A 20,016-nucleotide genomic window follows, 5' to 3' on the forward strand; every position below is an offset into this window, starting at 1 on the left:
CGAGCCCCACACCGGGCTCTGTGCTGACGGCTCAGAGCCTGGAGCCTGTTTCAGATTCTGTGTCTCCCGCTCTCTCTGACCCACCCCGTTCATGCTCTATCTCTCTCTGTCTCAAAAATAAATAAACGTTAAAAAAACAATTTTAAGAAAGTCCAAACATTCCTGAAAAAAATTAGTTTTATAGCAATGCACTTAGCAATGCAAACCCTCAATAATTCCAATGATCTCTGGTTCTTACTGGTTCTATTACCCAATCCTTGATTTTACCCAGTCCTTTACATGTATTTCCTGAAGATTACATAATGTTAGTGATTTCTCATGGCATAACATATTTTCCAGAGTCTGTTTTTCAAATTTCACCTTGAAAATTTTCTCAGCTGCTTGTTATTGAGATTTGATGGACCTAAATGATCATGGCTACCTTGGAGGCCCAGAAGAACTCCAAATGTTGGCTCTCCACCCTGTGCATGTAATTCTTAAAGGAACTCAGCACAACAGAACACAACCATTCACTTCATGTGAGTAATGAAACCTCAAAACCATATTTAATGTGGGATGTCTTTACTAGGAGGGTGGGGATATATCACAATATAACAAATGCAACCAACAGGCACAGCTTAAAACAATTCTGCACAGTTATAGTTAAGTGATGATAAAAATAGTAATTGCTGCTTTCAATGTAGCTTAACTCCAAGGCCATAAATAAGCCTAGAAATCTAACCCAAAACCTAAATATCTAAGCCAGATATCTAGCCTAAAAGCAAGACTATCTGACTGTGCTAGAACTCTTAATCCCTAAAAATAGCCTTAGCTTTATTTTGAAGAAGGAATTCATCATCACTCAGCCTACCTCGAACTTCCTCTTCCTCACTTAGTAGCAGCAAAACTGATTAACTGATATTCACATTAACTTCTATTTGTATCCCTAAATATATTCCATTATTGGTATTCTTCTATATGTGCATTAGTGTCTATATACCTGAAACTGTACACTCTACAATATCTCTCTGGACTTTTCTTCACCCTCATTTGCCATCTAATAATTCAACAGGTCCTAAGTGTGATGTCCATGCCTGGAGAAAATACTACTCTGAAAACCTCCAGGGTGTTTCCCATTCTCCTTGCCACCATACATGGCATAACCATAGGAGAACATGTCAGTGACCCTAATTACCTTTGTTCCAGTCTTGTCATAATTGATGCTAAACAGAATGGATTATTTGATATCTGTCTTGAAAGTAACCACCATAGTCAAAATGTTCTCCATTTTCTATGATAGATCTGAATACACAGCCTCACAAAGTAGATAATGAAGATTATAGACATGGTCATTTCCTATTTCTGAAAGGATCTCATACATAATCCCAAATTAAAGTTCCCTTATAACCTTATAGCGTCTATGATTTCTACCCAGTATAGGTACATAAATGATAGCTATTAAAATGGTAGTTATAACCGTATAAATTTTAATTTAAAATATTCTATAAATATTTACTAATTGCTTACAATATAACATCATGCTAGGATCAATAGAGAATCAATAGTGAGGGAATGATTTGGATGCTTACTATCACAGAATTTAGAGACTGGCAAAAATGACCAATAAATTATTAAGTATAAATAAATGTGATTTTTGTGACATAACAAATAAAATAGAAACTACAGGATGCTACAGGAGCATGTAATGGAAATGCATGTTGGAGAGGGATGAGTCAAGAGGCATCAAAAGAAACTCTCTGCCAAAACTGATGCTTAGATTGAATCCTAAAAATTAGACAATCATCAAAGGAGATGGGGTAAAAGAGAGACATGGGAAAAATTTTGAGATTCAAGCAAAGGAAATGTAATAATAAAAAGGCTGGGTGTGAAAAACAAAATGAACTTAAGGAAGTTCATTCTAGCTGCACAAAAATCTAAATGAAAAGGAGAGAACTGGATGGGCAAGTAAGGGGCAGATAATGAAAGTTTGTGAAAGAGATGCTCAGAGAATTAGAATTTATTCCAAGAGCAATGGAAAATCACTAAAAGGTTTTTATGCAATGGTGTAAATTTTCTGATTTAGAAAGAAAATAAGAACACAGGACATTTCTATCACTGCCATAACAAACTCTACTGCTTTTTTGAATCCACCTCCTGTTCCCCATGAAGGCAGATCCACTTCTTGCAATATGGTGAACTAGAAATTCTAAAAACCCTCACACTACAAAACCTCTAAGTAACACATTAAGTAAATATAAGAAACATTTTTTGAAACACAGAGTATGTCTGAAGAAAGTAACAGCATTTCAAGGAAATGTGGGGAAAAAAACGTGAAGACTAATTCAAAAGTGTAGAGTAAACTAAAATCCAAACTGGAAACACCAAGTTGCTGGTGGAGTGGAGTGGGTGGAGTGTAATGCTGCTTCTACCGAGAGCCTTATGAATTACCTGCCTTGAGCCCTTACCCTTCCCACATAAAACTAGAATCCTCAAAGGGAGCATCTTCATATGAAACAGTAAACTATAAAAATTCACCCATTTCCCACCAGAGTAAAATGTAAAGATGGGATATCTATTCTGCTCTGGCTCTACAATAGAGAGGAAAACAAATTTTTGCCAATAATTTATAACTACAGGCCTGACTTCAGCCAAGTTTAGTGTTTGAATTCCCATTGGTTGCTGGGTCTAAATCTTTAAAGTTTAAAAATTAGTATAAAATGTTGGGATGCTTGGGTAGCTCAGTTGGTTGAGCGTCTGATTCTTCTGACTCTTGATTTCAGCTCAGGTCATGGTCTCACAGTTTGTGAGATGGAGGCCGAGTCAGGCTCCATGCTATCAGATTGGGATTCTCTCTACTCCCTCTCTCTCTGCCCCTCCCCCACTCGTGTAAACTCTCTCTCAAAATAAATGAATTTTAAAAAAAAGAAATTAATATAAAATGTTGCCACATTGCCTGGAGGCTGCTTAATCTCTAAGATTCTTGGTAGAACTAAATATAAAATCATTCCTAATGGATACACCTTAAATCTCCTTTACAGAAGATTGTCTACTGAGGATGAGTAATTGAAAATAGAAAACACAGAAGGAAACCACCACCGAGAGCAAGAATCAGCAGATACTATAAACAGCAGGTAAGAAACCTAAGACTTCAGATACAAAACAATCTCATATAAAAATTGACAGGGTTAGAAACACTGAATTTTTAAAAAATCAGAAAAATTCAGACAGATTTGGAAAAGGATTAAATACAATTTCTAGAAATTAAATATGTAATAGAGAATAAAAACAGAAAACTAAATGAAGCTGAAAGCATGATTAGTAAATTGTTAGATAGTTAAAAGACTACCAAGAAAGCAATAAACATAGACAAGAATAATGATTAATATAGAGGAAATAAAATCAAGATGACACAAAAAACATTTGATAATAACATGGAAAATATGCTGAGAGTTATTAAAGAGAAAATATTCTAGGTAAGTTATATCATTTGAGAAGAAAGCAAAAATTCTGATTTCTTTAAACTTTGTTAAATATATATGTCAAAATTTTAAGGGCAACACTTACAGGAAAAGAGATAATCTCCCTTAAATGGAAATACATAATTTCCAAATGAATAGAGAGACTAAAAATCAAAATAAATTTTAGCAATCCAATAAAATGCATAAGAAGGAAAATGTAAGCATAGGAAAAAATGGCATAAAATCCAAAAATGGAAATAAAAATTAACAATAATTACAATAAACACAAATGTAATTTTTAAATACCTAAAACATTTGGACCCCAAACAATTACAAACAAAAGGATAGAAAAAAGACTGCAAATACTATCAAATGCTAATAGCAAATGCTAATCAAAAGAAAGCTGGTATAAGACAAAATAGAATTTATGGACCAAGACAAATGTATAAAAGTATTGTTATGCAAAAAAGAGTGAATGAATAATAAAAGGAAAGATTTACCAGGAAGACATTATAATTATAAATTAAACATGTATATACCTAATAACATAACTTTAGATCATTCTAATTATCACAAAGAACTTATAAACTAGGTGCTAATATTATGCACATTCTACACACACGGAGAAACTTGGACACAAAGAAGTAAGTAATTTGTCCAGATTCACACATCTAGTACATGATAGAGCTGAGACATACCCATTTATACCACCGTCACTCAAGATTCAAAAGGTCATAAAAGTAGAGTTGAAATATAGAGCTGAAAACAGCCCTAGTTTATGACAAAAGGAACAAACTCTCTATTGATATTTTAAATGAAAAGTAGAAAATGAATATATGCTTCCTGGATATCCAGCTGCTAGCTGACCTGAGAGAATTAGTGAAGTCCTTCCTCTCTGTTTCTACAGCAATTATTGCCACTTCTCCTCTGGCACTTTAATGTTGCCTCATTTGATTAACCTTCTTAAATACATTATAAAATCTTTGAGTTCAAAAGTCATGGCTTAGAATTGTTCATTGCCTCCAGGGCACCATAGAGTATATACTATACATAAAGTATATATAAATCTTCCATCCAATGTCTGACAAGTTGCAGGTAGTCAATAAGTGCTAGTTACCTGAACACTTCACAATGGGGAGGTAAGAATGAGTTGAGGAGTCAGGCAAACAAGTTTAAATATCACCGCTGCTACTTCTTAGCTATTGACCAAAGTCAATTTTCTTGATTTCTCTGAGATGTGATTATCCCATCAGTTACCAGCCATACAATAATACCCACCTTAATGCTATATGCATTAAGTGACAATAGTGCATGAATAAATACTGGTACATAGTAGGTGCTCAATAACATTCATTATGCTTTCCTTCTATTAGATGACTGATTTTATATGGTCTTGATCCTAGAGTTTTATATTTGTCTGGGTTCTCCAGAGAAACAGAACCAGTGGAGGTTAAGAAGTGCCCAGATCTGCCCTATGTAAATTGGAGATGCAGGAAGGCCACCATTGTAGTTCAAAGGCTGAGAGCCAAAGTAGATTATGATTCCAGGCCTGAGGCCTGAGAACCAGGAGCACAAAGGACAAGAGAAGATTGATGTCCCAGCTAAGTGGCCAGGCAGAGAAAGACTAAATTCATCCTTCCTCTGTCTCTCTTTTTACTCAATTCAGGCCGTTGGTGGATTGGATGATGCCCACCCACACTGGGATGGGTCATCTGCTTTATTTAGTTCACCAATTCAAACACTAATCTCTACCAGAAACACCCTCACAGACATACCCAGAAATATTTAAACAGTTATCTGGGGCATTCTGTGGCCCAGTCATGTTGACATATAAAATTAACCATCACAAGTTTATTACAGACATCGGATCCAGAGTCAACACAAGTATTGCTCTTAAATTTTTTACAGTACACAATGTAAAACATAGATCACACCAATAGTACAGTCTCAGAACATCAGGAGTAGTTCATTAACACCAAAACAATTTTCTGAAACACAATTTTAATGGATAGGATCTAAATTCAGAATGGATAAAAATAGCTACTGTGACCACTACTTTTTAGCAAATTGAAACTACTTAGACAATAATAATCAACTCAGACAGAAAACAAGTACTTCAAAAGTTTTTAGAGGAATAAGATACTAGAAACTGATTCTAAAGGTGTAGTATAATGCAGCCAGATGAAAAGTGCAGTCTTAAAAATACTCCCTTGTGTGATAAAATTAAGAATAGGGAGTTTTCTCTGTGTGGATATATTTTAATTAGGTTTATTAGGCAGACAGTGAATATAAAAGTTGGGTTGTCCAGGCTACAAATTCTACAAGATTAACCTACTTGAATAAGAAGGAAAAAAAATGTGCATTTTTTTTTCAATCTGGATTCTTCCAGGTTGGACCTCCCACAGAAAAATCACATATTTTATTCTGAAAGAGTAAACTGCCCTTGTAATGAAAGAATGGGATCTTCAGGCACTTCTGACCTCTGTACCTTTAGTCAGACCCAAAACCTAAAACCTAAACCATGATAGATTATAAACTCCAAGGAAAAAGAGAATTTAAGCTATTTTAGAAAATTTCTTCACACTAATGTTCATGTCTAATACACCTTTACTTTCAGCACCTGGCATCGTATGGAGTAGGATTGTTGCTTCAATACATTAGCAAATGAACCTAAAATAGAAGCTAAAAATAAATTTCGATACTCACACCATTTTAAATTCAAGTCACTAATATAACATTTGTATCAGCTATATTTTGAATGAATGAATGAATAAAATTCAAATGAATAAATAAAAACTCATGTTTCAACAAAGGACAAAGATATTTGAACCAATCATGTCGGTCAATTTATCAAGCTATGTAAACATTTCTCTTTGGCATAAATAATTCTGCTTTTCCTTGATTGATCACAGATTTAAAATTTCCCTCTTTATTACTTTTTTTTTTTAAGTAGGCTCCATCCCCAGCGTGGAGCCCAAGATGGGGCTTGAACTCACAACCCTGAGATCAAGACCTTAGCTGAGATCAAGAGTCAACTGTTTAACCAACTGAGCCACCCAGCCACCCCAATTTTCCCTCTTCAAATATACTTCCACCAAAGTATAAGAGGGTAATATTCATCTATGGAACCTTAGCTCAACGGTACTTGAAAAACTCTCTCCTATCACCCAATAACAAGTCATTTTGCTGTTCACAACTTGCAGAGGTTGCTATGCAACTATAATGAGAGAAAGAGAAATTTCAAGACACAGAATATATAGCACATGAATTAAGGTGTTAGAATAAAATTAGTTGAATGTGTACATGTATGTGTAGGCAAATACTGTATAAATTATCAGACTGTAATAAGCTGAAAGGATAGTATTTCTGTGAGAAAAAAAAAAGCCAGAAGAAGCAGATTTTCCAGTTAGAAGCTTACAAAGTTCTTTCAGTTAATTAGGCCTATCATTTAATTTGATCACTAAACTGCAGCCTAGGCATAAGGCACAAAGAAAAGAACAGTGGGTGGACAGTTAGCAACTAAATTGGGCAGGCAGCACACACCAGTACAACTCTCTTTTTTTCCTTCCTCTATTTTGGGGAGGAAGAATATAAGAATATATAGAATGAGAGCTTTGTGCTAAATCGTGTGTGACAGTCATCATAACAGGATGGAACACATGGTGTTCAGAACCTCACACTTTAGTAAGAATGCAAGCAAAAACGAAAGATACACTAGAAATATATGTAAACACAGCCTATGTGATCCATAAAGGCAAAAGCATGACACAGAGGTGTTCCCACAGAGGTTTTTCTCTTCTACTAAAATAGTTTCAACTTCCAACAAGCTTTCTCCCAAAAAATCCCAAAGCTTTATGTGCTAAAAAGATGTTTTTAAGTCTTTCTCACTAGGGAAGTAGTAGCGTAAATGAAACTGTGTCTCTGAAATCTGCTCAGGCAATTGCACTGCCTTTGTCAATGCCCTTCTGCTAAAGACCACCAGAGACACTCCTGTAGTTGAACCAGAAGGGTTCATTACTCACGGAAGCAAGGGAGAAGATGCATGGGGACTGTGGGCCATCTCAGTAATCGATGTTAGGAAGAATCTCTTGGAGGATTTTGGCTTTGGCTGGGTGCTTTTGAGGAGAGTCAAAGAGTCTCTAGATGATATAAGAAAGCAGGGACAATTCTGTGGGTGGGTATCTCAATAAATCTTTTCATTATGGACAGGCCTGAGTGAGGCTTAAACTGTCGTTGGTGATGAAGTAGTAGTTTCTCATGTCAGCCAGGAGAAAGGGGGATGTTTGCTATTTTGTGGATGGCACAGTAACCTTAGTTTGCACGTGCTTAAGAAGTTATGATATGGTCCTGTGCTGTCTTGCTCTGTCATGGTCTCAGAATGGCCCCTGTCTTGTGTTGGTGTTTGATGAGATTGTTTATGCCCAACAGAACAACCATTGGGTGTTAAGTACCAGGCCAGCTTCAAATAACCCTGAAGCCCAGAGCTTTGTCAGACAGTTCCCCATGGTCAAGAGCTGCTTTTTACTTTCGTGTTTCTGGTTGTTTTCAGAATAATAAACCCTTCACTTAACTGTGAAGTTAAAATGGACACAGCAGACTGGGCGTGAGATCTGTACCATGTTGGATTTACTACAGGAGCCAAATGGTTTACTGCCACAGACTGCATAATCTTTTTTAGTTCACATTGTCATGGACCTGTTTTCTCTGGAAATCAGCACTGTCTTGTGTCAGTTCAGTAGCTAGGCTGCCCATAAATATAAGTGACAAACACATCCATACTGATGAAATTACTACAACAGTTGACATTTATGTAGTCCTTATTTGCCAAAGAGCTTTATATCATCTTGTCAGTTATTCCTCATAGAAAGAAGACTATAGGTGATCTAAAGAGATCAGATGGCTTTCTGAAAAGCATAGACTAGTGGAACCAAAACATGAAGTCATCTTCTGAACTGAGGATCCATTCTGAAAGTGTTCACCCTTAAATTGGTACAAACTAACCTTTAACAGCATGATGTCTGAGAGAGCAGCTCTGAGACCAGGCCACCTCCATTTATTCTCTACTTTGCCATTTTCTGCCTTTGTGACTTTGAGAAAGTTGTTTTACCTCTCTGTAACTCAATTTTCACATCTGTAAAATACAATATTTCATAGTAGCTAGCTCATAGGCTTGTTGTACAGATTAAACAACTCAGTACATAAAAAGAGTTCAGGACAGTGCAGACTCCTCTCTACCATTTATCAAATGTTAGTTACTCATATGGGCTGAATTGGACATCTCTCTCAAATTCCTATGTTGAAGCTTTAACTCTCAATACCTCAGAATGTTACTGTATTAAAGATAGGACCATTAAACAGTTAGTCAAGTTAAAATGGGGCTGTTAAGGTGGACCTTAGTCCAATCTGAACTATAAGAAGAGGAAATTTGGGGGGCGCCTTGGTGGCTCAGTCAGTTAAGCATCCGAGTTCAGCTCAGGTCATGATCTTGTGGTTCATGGGTTTAAGCCCTGCATTGGGCTCTGTGTTAACAGCTTGGAACCTGGGAGCCTGCTTTAGATCCTATGTCTTCCTCTCTCTCTGCCCCTGCCCTGCTCATACTTTTTCTCTCTCTTTCAATAATAAATAAGCATTCAAAAACTTAAAAAAAAAAAGAGGAAATTTGGGCACACAGAAAAACCCCAGGTATGCATGTCCTCAGAGAAAAGATCATGTGAGGATATAGTGAAAAGGAGGCCACCTGCATGCCAGTGAGAGAGGCCTGAGAAGAAACCAAACCTGCTGACACCCTGACCTTGGACTTCAAACCTCCAGAACTTGAGAAAACAGATTTGTGTTGTTTAAACCACTCACCCGTGCTATTTTGTTATGACAGCACTAGCAAACTAATGCCAACACATTTATAAATGTTAGCCATTACTTGGGGCTGAACAATCTCAAAAATTTCAGTTGCTATTTCTTAGAATCTGTATGTAAAGATATCGATGAGAACATAAAATAAGTTTTCCATTTAAAAAAAAAATTTTAACATTTATTTATTTTTGAGAGACAGAGAGAGATAGAGCACAAGTGTAGGAGGAGCAGAGAGAGGGAGACAGAATCTGAAGCAGGCTTCAGGCTCTGAGCTGTCAGCACAGAGCCTGATGTGGGGCTTGAACCCACAAATTGTGAGGTCATGATCTGAGCCAAAGTCAGGCACTTAACTGACTGAGCCACCCAGGCCCCCTCTTTTTATTCTTTAAATTTTTAATTTTTCCATTTTTTAAAATAGTTGACATCTCTTAAATTTTTTTAACTGTTGATATTTTTAGAGCTTCTCATACATACCTTTCTGTCCTCACTGTGCCAACTTATAGAATACTGTATATCAAAGTATACATTGATTACTTCATACATTCTAGTTAGTATGTGATAAAATCCACATAGGGATAATATAGGAAGATCAGTCAAAGAGGGACAGGAGGATGATAAAGCCATAAATAAGTCTGTAACGAAGCTAGCAATGAGAGCCAAACCATGACGAGTCACCAGGAAGAGATTCCTTCTGTTTGTGCTTTAATTTGGAAACTAGCAGGACCCAGTAAAGAGACTGTTAGTATCAAAAGAGCCTGTGCTAAAGCAAGACCTCCAACCACCATAGCCACGTAACTTAAGACTCTCCAGAAAAGACTAAAGACCAAGCAGACATAGGGGCACCTGTGTGGCTCAGTGGGTTAAGCATGTGACTTCAACTCAGGTCATGATCTCACAGCTCGTGAGTTTTAGCCCCACATTGGGCTCTGTGCTGACAGCTCGGAGGCTGGAGCCTGCTTCAGATTCTGTCTCCCTTTCTCTCTCTGACCCTCCCCTGCTCATGCTCTGTCTCTCTCTCAAAAATCGATAAACATTAAAAAAAAAAAAAAGAAAAAAGATCAAGTGGACATAAGATATCCACTCTGGACAGGGCACCTGGATGGCTCACTTGGTAAAGCACCTGACTTTAGCTCAGGTCATGATTTCACAGTTCAAGAGTTCGAGCCCCACATCAGGTTCTGTGCCGATAGCAGGGAGTCTGCTTGGGATTCTTTTTCCCTCTCTCTCTGCCCCTCACCCACTTGCTCTCTATCTCTTTCTCAAAATAAATAAAAATAAATTTAAAAATAATTAAATAAAATAAACAGGCATCAAGTTAATAATTTTCTATTTTCATCAGACTCTATGTAAATCATCAGAGACAGAAAAAATAAAACAAAGAAAGGAAACCATGGAATACTTTGGATTTTTTTAATCACAAAAGAAAGGGTAACCCACAACACACAAGGAAACTGATCAAGTTGAGTTAAATGTCTCTTACGAAATTGCAGTGCATATATGCCTGGCAAGACACCAACCCCACCCCTACTTATGGTAATAGCAATATAATAAGAAAAAGCACAAGTAAATAGAGCAAGCATTAATTAGAGGTAGAGTCACATATTCTGTACAGGATAAAAGAACTGGAGAGGAGTGTGAGAAAGATTGTATCACCAAGACAGATGCCATTATAGGGAAGAATATGTGTAAATGAGCGAACTTGAACTTACAAATTTGAAAAAGCATCTGGATTTACTCCTTCTCTCACTGAATCTAGTCAAATCGATGTATATTATTTAGGCTAGGCTGCTGTAATAAAGATAATTAACAATAATTGAATAGCTTAAAGAAGACGGAAATTTCTTTCTTTCTTATCTGATAGCCTGAAGTGAGCAGTCTAGGTCAAAGTGTTTCCCTGCTCCGTGCAGTCATTCAAAAACCCAGGTTCCTTCCTTCATGTTTCTCCACCATCCCACAATGCCTTGTCTTTATGATATAATTAAAATCAGGTCACTGACATTGTAAGACTGCATCAGGCTAACAAGCATAAGACAGCATGGTGGCACATACCCAGTTCCAGAGGTGGCACACATCTCCTCCATTCATACATGTTTAAAAAAATTTAGTCACATGACCACACCTAATTTGGCAACAGACCTAGCTGAGGGACAGGAGAAGTCTTAGAGGTGGAGAATGGAGTCTGCCTCAATATCAAGACAACAAAAGCATACAAAACTAACTAAAAAGAAATAAAAATGAGAATTAAAGATGTATATCTATGTAACTTTGATTTTTAAAAAACTTCTGTCAGTGCTTCTTTTCTCACTGAATAATAGAGGGTATACTATAAAAATGTCTACTACTAGCTAATTCATACAAAACTTCTCAGGATTTCCCTAAGAACAATATAGAGCATATTCAATTCTTTAGGGGAAAATGTATAATAAAGTGTAAATCATCACCACATGTTGTTTGGAATACGTAATTGAAACAAATTTTGTGATTATCTTTTCTAATCATGTAAAATGTAATTTAAAATCTGTTTTACACAGTTCCAAATCACTTAAATCATGTTATCATTTTATATATTGCAAAAGCAGGAATCCAAAACAAAACTTTTCATTTAGTAAAGTCAGCTGAAGATTATATATTTTTGTGGTTACCTAGGTAATAGTTACCATAGCTCTGGAATGTATAATCAGTTTAACATCATATTCATCATTGGTTCTACATTATAGCTTCAGATCACTATTTTAAATACAGTCATCAGTAAATGTCTTTGAATTATTTATCTATCAATAACAAATACACCTTTCTATTCCATCACTGCCAATATTTCAAGTGCCCATTTAAAAACTGTTCTTCCTTCCCTATTCCCCACAAAATCAAGAACATCAAAAAATTTCTTAATTGTATATATGCATTTGTATTGATCCTAAAGATGTTAGCAGTAAACAACTGAATTTCTATAAAAAAGAAATGTCTGCACTGTCAGCACAGAGCCCAATGTGGTGCTCAAACTCACTAACCATGAGGAGGAACCAAGATGGCAGAACAGCATGGAAGTCTTTTGTGTGTCTCACATCCATGAAATACAGCCAGACCAACACTAAACCATCCTACACACCTAGAAAACTGATTGGAGGATTAACACAACAATCTGAACAAACTGAGCCATAGAATTCAACAGGTACATGGCGCAGAGAGGAGAACCTGGAGAGCAGGAAGGGAGGTGCTTTTGTGAGCAGAGAGAGAATGGAGACTGGTGGGGGGGGGGGGAGAATACGGGAAAAGCACCCCTCCCCAAAAGCAGCTGGAGAGAAAATGGAAAATTGGAAACAGCTGCAAGGGCTAAACTAAAAAGGGAGAAAGGAGAAAGGAGAGGGTTTAAATTCCATTAAGACTGTAAACAAGGGGAGCACAAAGGCTGTAACTCTGCAGCTCCATACCTGTTGGTGCTCTAGTGGGAAGGGCGAATCCCCAGGAACAGAGCGGGGTCCGGGAGGTTCTCAGGCCACACGGGGAAAAGCAGTTCCACTGCTGGAAGGACATTTGATAGAGACTGTTAAGCCACCTGGTCCCAGCAGACCCCAGAAAACGGCCACATTAGCTATTGCCAGAACAAGGTCATTAAGGGTGAAGGCTGGTGCCAGATGTGTGTTGTGATTTTCCATAATCCCTGAAACGCTGCTGCAACACTATCTCACGAACTTTTTCTGAGGCGGGCTGGCACCTGGCTGTAGTCTTGGGGCACCGACAGCAGCAGGGTCCAGCGGGCATTCCTGGGTGCAGCCAACATTCAGCCATTGCTCATTCGGCCATTGCTCAGTGAGACCCTCCCGCAGAGGGGTGGAACGGGTCAAAGCCGAGGTCCTTCAGAAGTAAGGGGCCAGGGAAAACAGCTGCATCTGAGACAAAATTCAGGAGAGAGGTCCTGTCTGGGGCCTGGTCACAGACAGTGAAAAAGTGGGGCGTGGACGAAAGCTGAAGACAAAGGACAGATGCGCGATTGCTGATCCGGGAGAACAGACTGGGTAACTGAGTGATGCCATTTTCACCGCTCCCGTGCATGCACATACACACCTAGGAGCACCACAACACTCCACCCCAGTAGGCTAGCAACACCATCTAGTGGAGAACGAAGCCATTATGCTGAGACCTGCCCAACTGGGCCACCCTTGCTCTTTAAGAACACAAGTCTCACTGCCTACTTGGTTTATGGACTATAAACTGTTACATATTCTGACTTTTAGGGGAAAACAAAGTAATTTCAGTCCTAATTCAATCTGTTAGCAGGTCCATCTATTTAATTTTTCTTTGTTTTTTTTTTCTCTTTTACACTTTTCTTTTTCTTGAATACAGAAAGAGAAAAAAATCATTTTTATTTTCAATTTTTATTAAAAATATTTTTCTTTAATTTTATTACTATATTTTTTACTTTGTGTAAATTTCTTCAAATTCTAATTTACTGCCATCATTTTATTTTAGTCTACTTCAGTGTATTCACATTTTCAAATTTTCAAACCATTTCCTTTTTTTTCTTTCTTTTTTTCTCTTTTTCATTTCTTTTCCTATTCTTGAATGCAGAAAGAGAAAAACTTCATTTTTACTTGCAATATCTTTAAAGATATTTTTCTTTAATTGTTTTTACTATATTTTTGGCATTTCTGTAAATTTTTTCAAATTCTATTTTACTTCCATCATTTTATTTTAGTCTACTACAGTGTAGTCACTTTTTCAAATTTCCGAATGATTTCCTTTTTTTCCCTTTTTTTTCTCTTTTTGTCTCTTTTTTTAGTACAGAAAAAGAAAAATTCTTTTTTTTAATTTTTATGAAAAATATTTTTCTTTATTTTTTCTACTATATTCTTTTTTTTTTAATTTTTTTTTAACATTTATTTATTTTTGAGACAGAGAGAGACAGAGCATGAACGGGGGAGGGGCAGAGAGAGAGGGAGACACAGAATCGGAAGCAGGCTCCAGGCTCTGGGCCATCAGCCCAGAGCCTGACGCAGGGCTCGAACTCACGGACTGCAAGATCGTGACCTGAGCTAAAGTCGGACGCTCAACTGACTGAGCCACCCAGGCGCCCCTCTACTATATTCTTTACCTTTGTGCATATTTTTTCAAATTCCATTTTACTTCCATCATCTCATTTTAGTCTACTTCAGTGTATTCCTTTGTTCAAATTCTCAAGCGATTTCCTTCTTTTTCTTTTTTTTCTATTTTTCATTTCTTTTCATTTTCTTGAATGCAGAAAGAAAAAACTTCATTTTTACTTTCAATATCTATTAAAAATATTTTTATTTAATTGTTTTTACTATAGTTTTTGCTTTTATGTAATTTTTCTCAAATTGCATTTTACTTCCATCATTTTATTTTAGTATATTACAGTGTATTCACTTTTTCAAATTTTCAAACGATTTCCTTTTTTTCTTTTTTCTCTTTTTTCTCTTCTTTGTTTCTTTTTTTCTTCAATACAGAAAAAATTCATTTTCATTTTTAATTTTTATTAAAAATATTTTTCTTTAATTTTTTCTACTATATTCTTTCCTTTTGTGTATATTTTTCAAATTCTATTTTACTCCCATCATCTCATTTTAGTCTACTTCAATGTATTCATTTTTTCAAGTTCTTAAACAATTTCCTTTTTTTCCTTTCCCCCCTTTATTCTCTAACCTGTCAAACTACTTTCAACACCCAGACCAAAACACACCTAGTATCTAGCACCATTTATTCGATTTGTATGTGTGTGTGTTTAATTTTTTAATTTTAATATTTTTTTAATTTTATTTTTTTAATTGAAATTTTTTTTAGTTTTAATTTTTCTACCTCATTAATTCCTTTTCCCCCTTCAAAAACAAAACAAAGGAATTTACCCCAAGAGAAAGAGCATGAAGAAATGACAGTCAGGGGTTTAACCAATACAGATAAAAGCAAGATGTCTGAACCAAAATTTAGAATCACGATAATAAGAATACTACCTGGAGTTGAAAATAGATTAGAATTCCTTTCTTCAGAGACAAAAGAAGTAAAAAATAGAATGAAATTAAAAATGCTATAAGTGAGCTGCAATCACGGATGGATGCAGCAGCAGCAAGGATGGATGAGGCAGAACAGAGAATCAGCAATACAGAGGACAAACTTATAGAGAATAATGAAGCAGAAAAAAAGAGGGAGATGAAGGAAAAGAGCACAATTTAAGAATTAGAGAACTCAATGACTCATTAAAAAGGAACATCAGAATCATAGGGGTCCCAGAAGAGGAAGAGAGAGAAATAGGGGTAGAAGGGTTATGTGTGCAAATCATAGTGGAAAACTTTCCTAACCTGGGGAAAGACACAGACATCAAAATCAGTAAGCACAGAGGACCCCCATTATATTCAACAAAAACCGACCATCAACAAGGCATATCATAGTCAAATCCACAAAATACTCAGGCAAAGAGAGAATAATGAAAGCAGCAAAGGAAAAACAGTCCTTAACCTACAAGGGAAGACAGATCAGGTTCACAGCAGACCTATCCACAGAAACTTGGCAGGCCAGAATGGAGTGGCAGAATATATTCAGTGTGCTGAATCAGAAAAATATGCAGCCAAGAATTCTTTATCCAGCAAGGCTGTCATTCAAAATAGAAGGAGAGATAAAAAGTTTCCAGACAAACAAAAATTAAAGGAATTTGTGACCCCTAAATAAGCTCTGCAAAATATTTTAAGGGGGACTCTCTGAGGGGAGAAAAGATGGGAAATATATATATATATATATAATCCCAAAAGCAACAAAGATTAGAAAGGACCAAAGAACACCACCAGAAACTCCAACTCTACAAGCATCATAATGGCAATAAATTCATATCTTTCAGTACTCACTCTAAACATCAATGGACTGACTCAATGCTCCAATCAAAAGACATAGGGTAACAGGATAGATAAGAAAACAAGATCCATCTACATACTGTTTATAAGAGACCCACTTTAGACCTAAAGACACCTTCATATTGAAAATAAGGGGATGGAGAACCATCTGTCCTGGTAATGGTTACCAAAAGAAAGCCAGAGTAGCCATACTTTTATCAGACTATCTAGATTTTAAAATAAATACTGTAACAAGCAATGAAGAAGGGCATTGTATCATAATTAAGGGGTCTATCCACCAAGAATACCTAACAATTGTAAACATTTATGTGCCAAATGTGGTGCACCCAAATATATAAATCAATTAATCACAAATATAAAGAAACTCATCGATAGTAACACCATAATAGTAGAGGACTTCAACACCCCACTCACAGCAATGGACACACCATCTAATCAAAAAATCAACAAGGAAACAATAGCTTTGAATGACACACTAGACCAGATGGATTTTACAGATATATTCAGAACATTTCATCCTAAAGGAGCAGAATATACATTCTTCTCCAATGCACATGGAACGTTCTCCAGAATAGACCATATACTGGGACACAAATCAGCCCTAAGTAAGTACAAAAAATCGAGGTCATACCATGCATATTTTCAGACCACAACTGTATGAAACTTGAAATGAACCACAAGAAAAAATTTGGAAAGGTAACAAATACTTGGAGACTGAAGAACATCCTACTAAAGAATGAATGGGCTAATCAAAAAATTAAAGAGGAAATTTAAAAGTACATGGAAGCCAATGAGAATGATCACACCAGAGCCATAAACCTCTGGGATGTAGCAAAGGTGGTCATAAGAGGAAAGTATATAGCAATCCAAGGCTTCCTAAAGAAGGAAGAAAGATCTCAGATACACAACCTAACCTTACACCTTAAGGAGCTGGAAAAACAACAGCAAATAAAACCCAAAATCAGCAGAAGACAAGAATTAATAAAGACTAGAGCAGAAATTAATGCTATCAAAACCAAAAAGAGAGAGAGAGAGAGAGAGAGAGCAGAACAGATCAATGAAACCAGAAGCTGGTTCTTTGAAAGAATTAACAAATTTGATAAGCCACTAGCCAGTTTTATCAAAAAGAAAAAGGAAAGGACCCACATAAATAAAATAAGGAATGAAAGAGGAGAGATCACAACCAACACAGCAGAAATAAAAACAATAATAAGAGAATATTTTGAGCAATTATACACCAATAAAATGGGCAATCTAGAAGAAATGGACAAATTCCTACAAACATATACACTACCAAAACTGAAACAGGAAGAAATAGAAAATTTGAACAGACCCGTAACCAGTAAGGAAATCAAATTAGTAATCAAAAATCAGCCAAAAAACAAGAGTCCAGGGCCAGATGGCTTTCCAGGGGAATTCTACCAAACATTTAAGGTAGGGTTAACACCTATTTTCTTGAAGCTTTTCCAAAAAATAGAAATGGAAAGAAAACTTCTAAACTCTTTCTATGAAGCAAGCATTACCTTGATTCCAAAACCAGACAGAGACCCCACTAAAAAGGAGACCTATAGACCAATTTCCCTGGTGAACATGGATGCAAAAATCCTCAGCAAGGTATTAGCCAACCGGATCCAACAATACATTAAAAAAATTATTCGCCATGACCAAGTGGGATTTATACATGGGGTGCAGGGCTCGTTCAATATCCGCAAGGCAATTAACGTGATACATCACATCAATAAAAGAAGGACAAGAATAATATGATCCTCTCAATAGATGCAGAGAAAGCATTTGACAAAAGACAGCATCCTTTCTTGATAAAAACCCTCAAGAAAGTAGGGATAGAAGGAGCATACCTCGAGATCATAAAAGCCATATATGAACGACCCAACACTAATATCATCCTCAATGGGGAAAAACGGAGAGCTTTCCCCCTAAGGTCAGGAACAAGACAGGGACGTCCACTCTCACCACTGTTATTCAACATAGTACTGGAAGTCTTAGCCTCTGCAATCAGACAACACAAAGAAATAAAAGGCATCCGAATCGGCCAGGAGGAGGTCAAACTTTCACTCTTCGCAGATGACATGATACTCTATATGGAAAACCCAAAAGATTCCACCAAAAGACTGCTAGAACTCATCCATGAATTCAGCAAAGTCGCAGGATATAAAATCAACAGAAATCAGTTGCATTGCTATACAACAATAATGAAGCAACAGAAAGAGAAATCAGCGAATCGATCCCATTTAAAATGGCAGCAAAAGGAGGTTTGTCCTTTTTCTCTCGCCACGGTTTGTTGGAGCCTCCATTTTTCTCGCCCTTTCTGGGCTATCTCGTTCTTTCCAGGCTACTTGGCAGCTAGTTGAGCCCATTACTTTCCACTGGAATCCAAAGGTCTAGAAGGCTGAGACTTGGCTTTCAGGTCTGAGACTTGGCTTTGGATGGATTCGCCAACGAAGCTTTACCCATCCTGTGGCCCAGAACCTTCTCAGATGACCAGTGAAGAAAATTCCCAGGGAGGCTCAGCTGCCTCTCAAACCATCTCCAAAGTATTAATAAAGAACCTTAGTCAATTGACTCTCGACCCTAGTATCAAACTTCCTTCCCCTCTACCAGAATATCCACCCCAACAGCAGGACAGAGGGATGAAATCACAGGGACTTGTGGACCAGATACTTAGCAACAGGAGGAGGGGTGGAGTAAGGACTTTGTTAACTGCTCGGAAAGAAAGGATGGAAAGGCTGATGTGGTTTATTAAAAATCATCGCTACTTCAACCAGCGTTCCACGGATGAATCCAGAGTAGAAAGATTTAGATGTAGATGTCATTATTGCCTGTATCATAGACCTCCCGAGGATACCAGCATGGAGAATAATTATGACATGGAGTCTATGTAAACATAAACCTTATTATATGGTGTTTTTCTTGCTAGTAATTTTAGAATCAGTATGCAGCACCTTGGGAAAGCTGGTCTATTGTAGACAAAGTATAATATTTTGATAATCTATGATATTAGCTCTGTCTTGTCTTTTCTACCTTGATAACAATAATTTGTGAGGAATCTGGTGTTTTGCATTTGAGTGACCTCAATATACTTTAGTTCCACTTTTTGATATGACCCAAGGAAGCACTAGTGGGTTTTGAGTGTAGCCTGGGTGTTTGAAAAACCTGAAGTCATGAAGATTGGTTAACCTAACATGGGGTTCCTGGGTGGCTCAGTTGGGTTAAGCATCCGACTAGAGTTCTGTAGAGTAGGGTTCTGTGCTGGCAGCTGGGAGGCTGGAGCCTGCTTCAGATTCTGTGTGTGTGTGTGTGTGTGTGTGTGTGTGTGTGTGTGTGTGTGTTTCTCTCTGCCCTTCCCCCACTCATGCTCTCAAATAAAAACATTAAAAAAAAAAACCCTAACATCAAATTGGAAGCCATGTAACTTGTGCAGGGAGGAATATATAGAGAATATTGGGTGGTTTGGCTGGAGAGCATAATTATAATTATGGCAGCGTGCATAGGCTAGGTTTTCTGGTTTTCAAAAATTAGAGTTGTAATGAAAGTTTTTTTGTGGTAGTTCAATTTTCAGTAGCAAATGTGTATGTAGAGGATCTTATTAAAATTGAGGTTTATTTGAATACGTTTCAAAAAATAAAATAAAATAAAATAAAATGGCAGCAAAAACCATAAAATACCTAGGAATAAATATAACCAAAGAGGTGAAGAATCTATACACTGAAAACTATAGAAAGCTTATGAAAGAAATTGAAGAAGACACACAAAAACAATGGAAAAAGATTCCATGCTCCTGGATAGGAAGAACAAATATTGTTAAAACATCGATACTACTCAAAGCAATCTACATATTCAATGCAATCTACATATTC

General features: G+C 36.8%; 1 long non-coding RNA gene across 1 annotated transcript in view; it reads left to right on the plus strand.

Moving 5' to 3' along the window:
* Window positions 1–346: 346 nt before the first annotated feature.
* LOC132694014 (uncharacterized) overlaps window positions 347–20,016 on the plus strand; it is a 32,937-nt gene continuing 13,267 nt past the window's right edge. The window contains exons 1-2 of the long non-coding RNA XR_009617116.3: window positions 347–518; window positions 3,018–3,110. This is a non-coding gene — a long non-coding RNA (uncharacterized LOC132694014). The remainder of the gene's footprint in view (window positions 519–3,017; window positions 3,111–20,016) is intronic.

Source organism: Panthera onca, chromosome B4, assembly GCF_046562875.1.
Source record: "Panthera onca isolate mPanOnc1 chromosome B4, mPanOnc1 haplotype 2, whole genome shotgun sequence".
In the NCBI taxonomy this organism is placed as follows: domain Eukaryota; kingdom Metazoa; phylum Chordata; class Mammalia; order Carnivora; family Felidae; genus Panthera; species Panthera onca.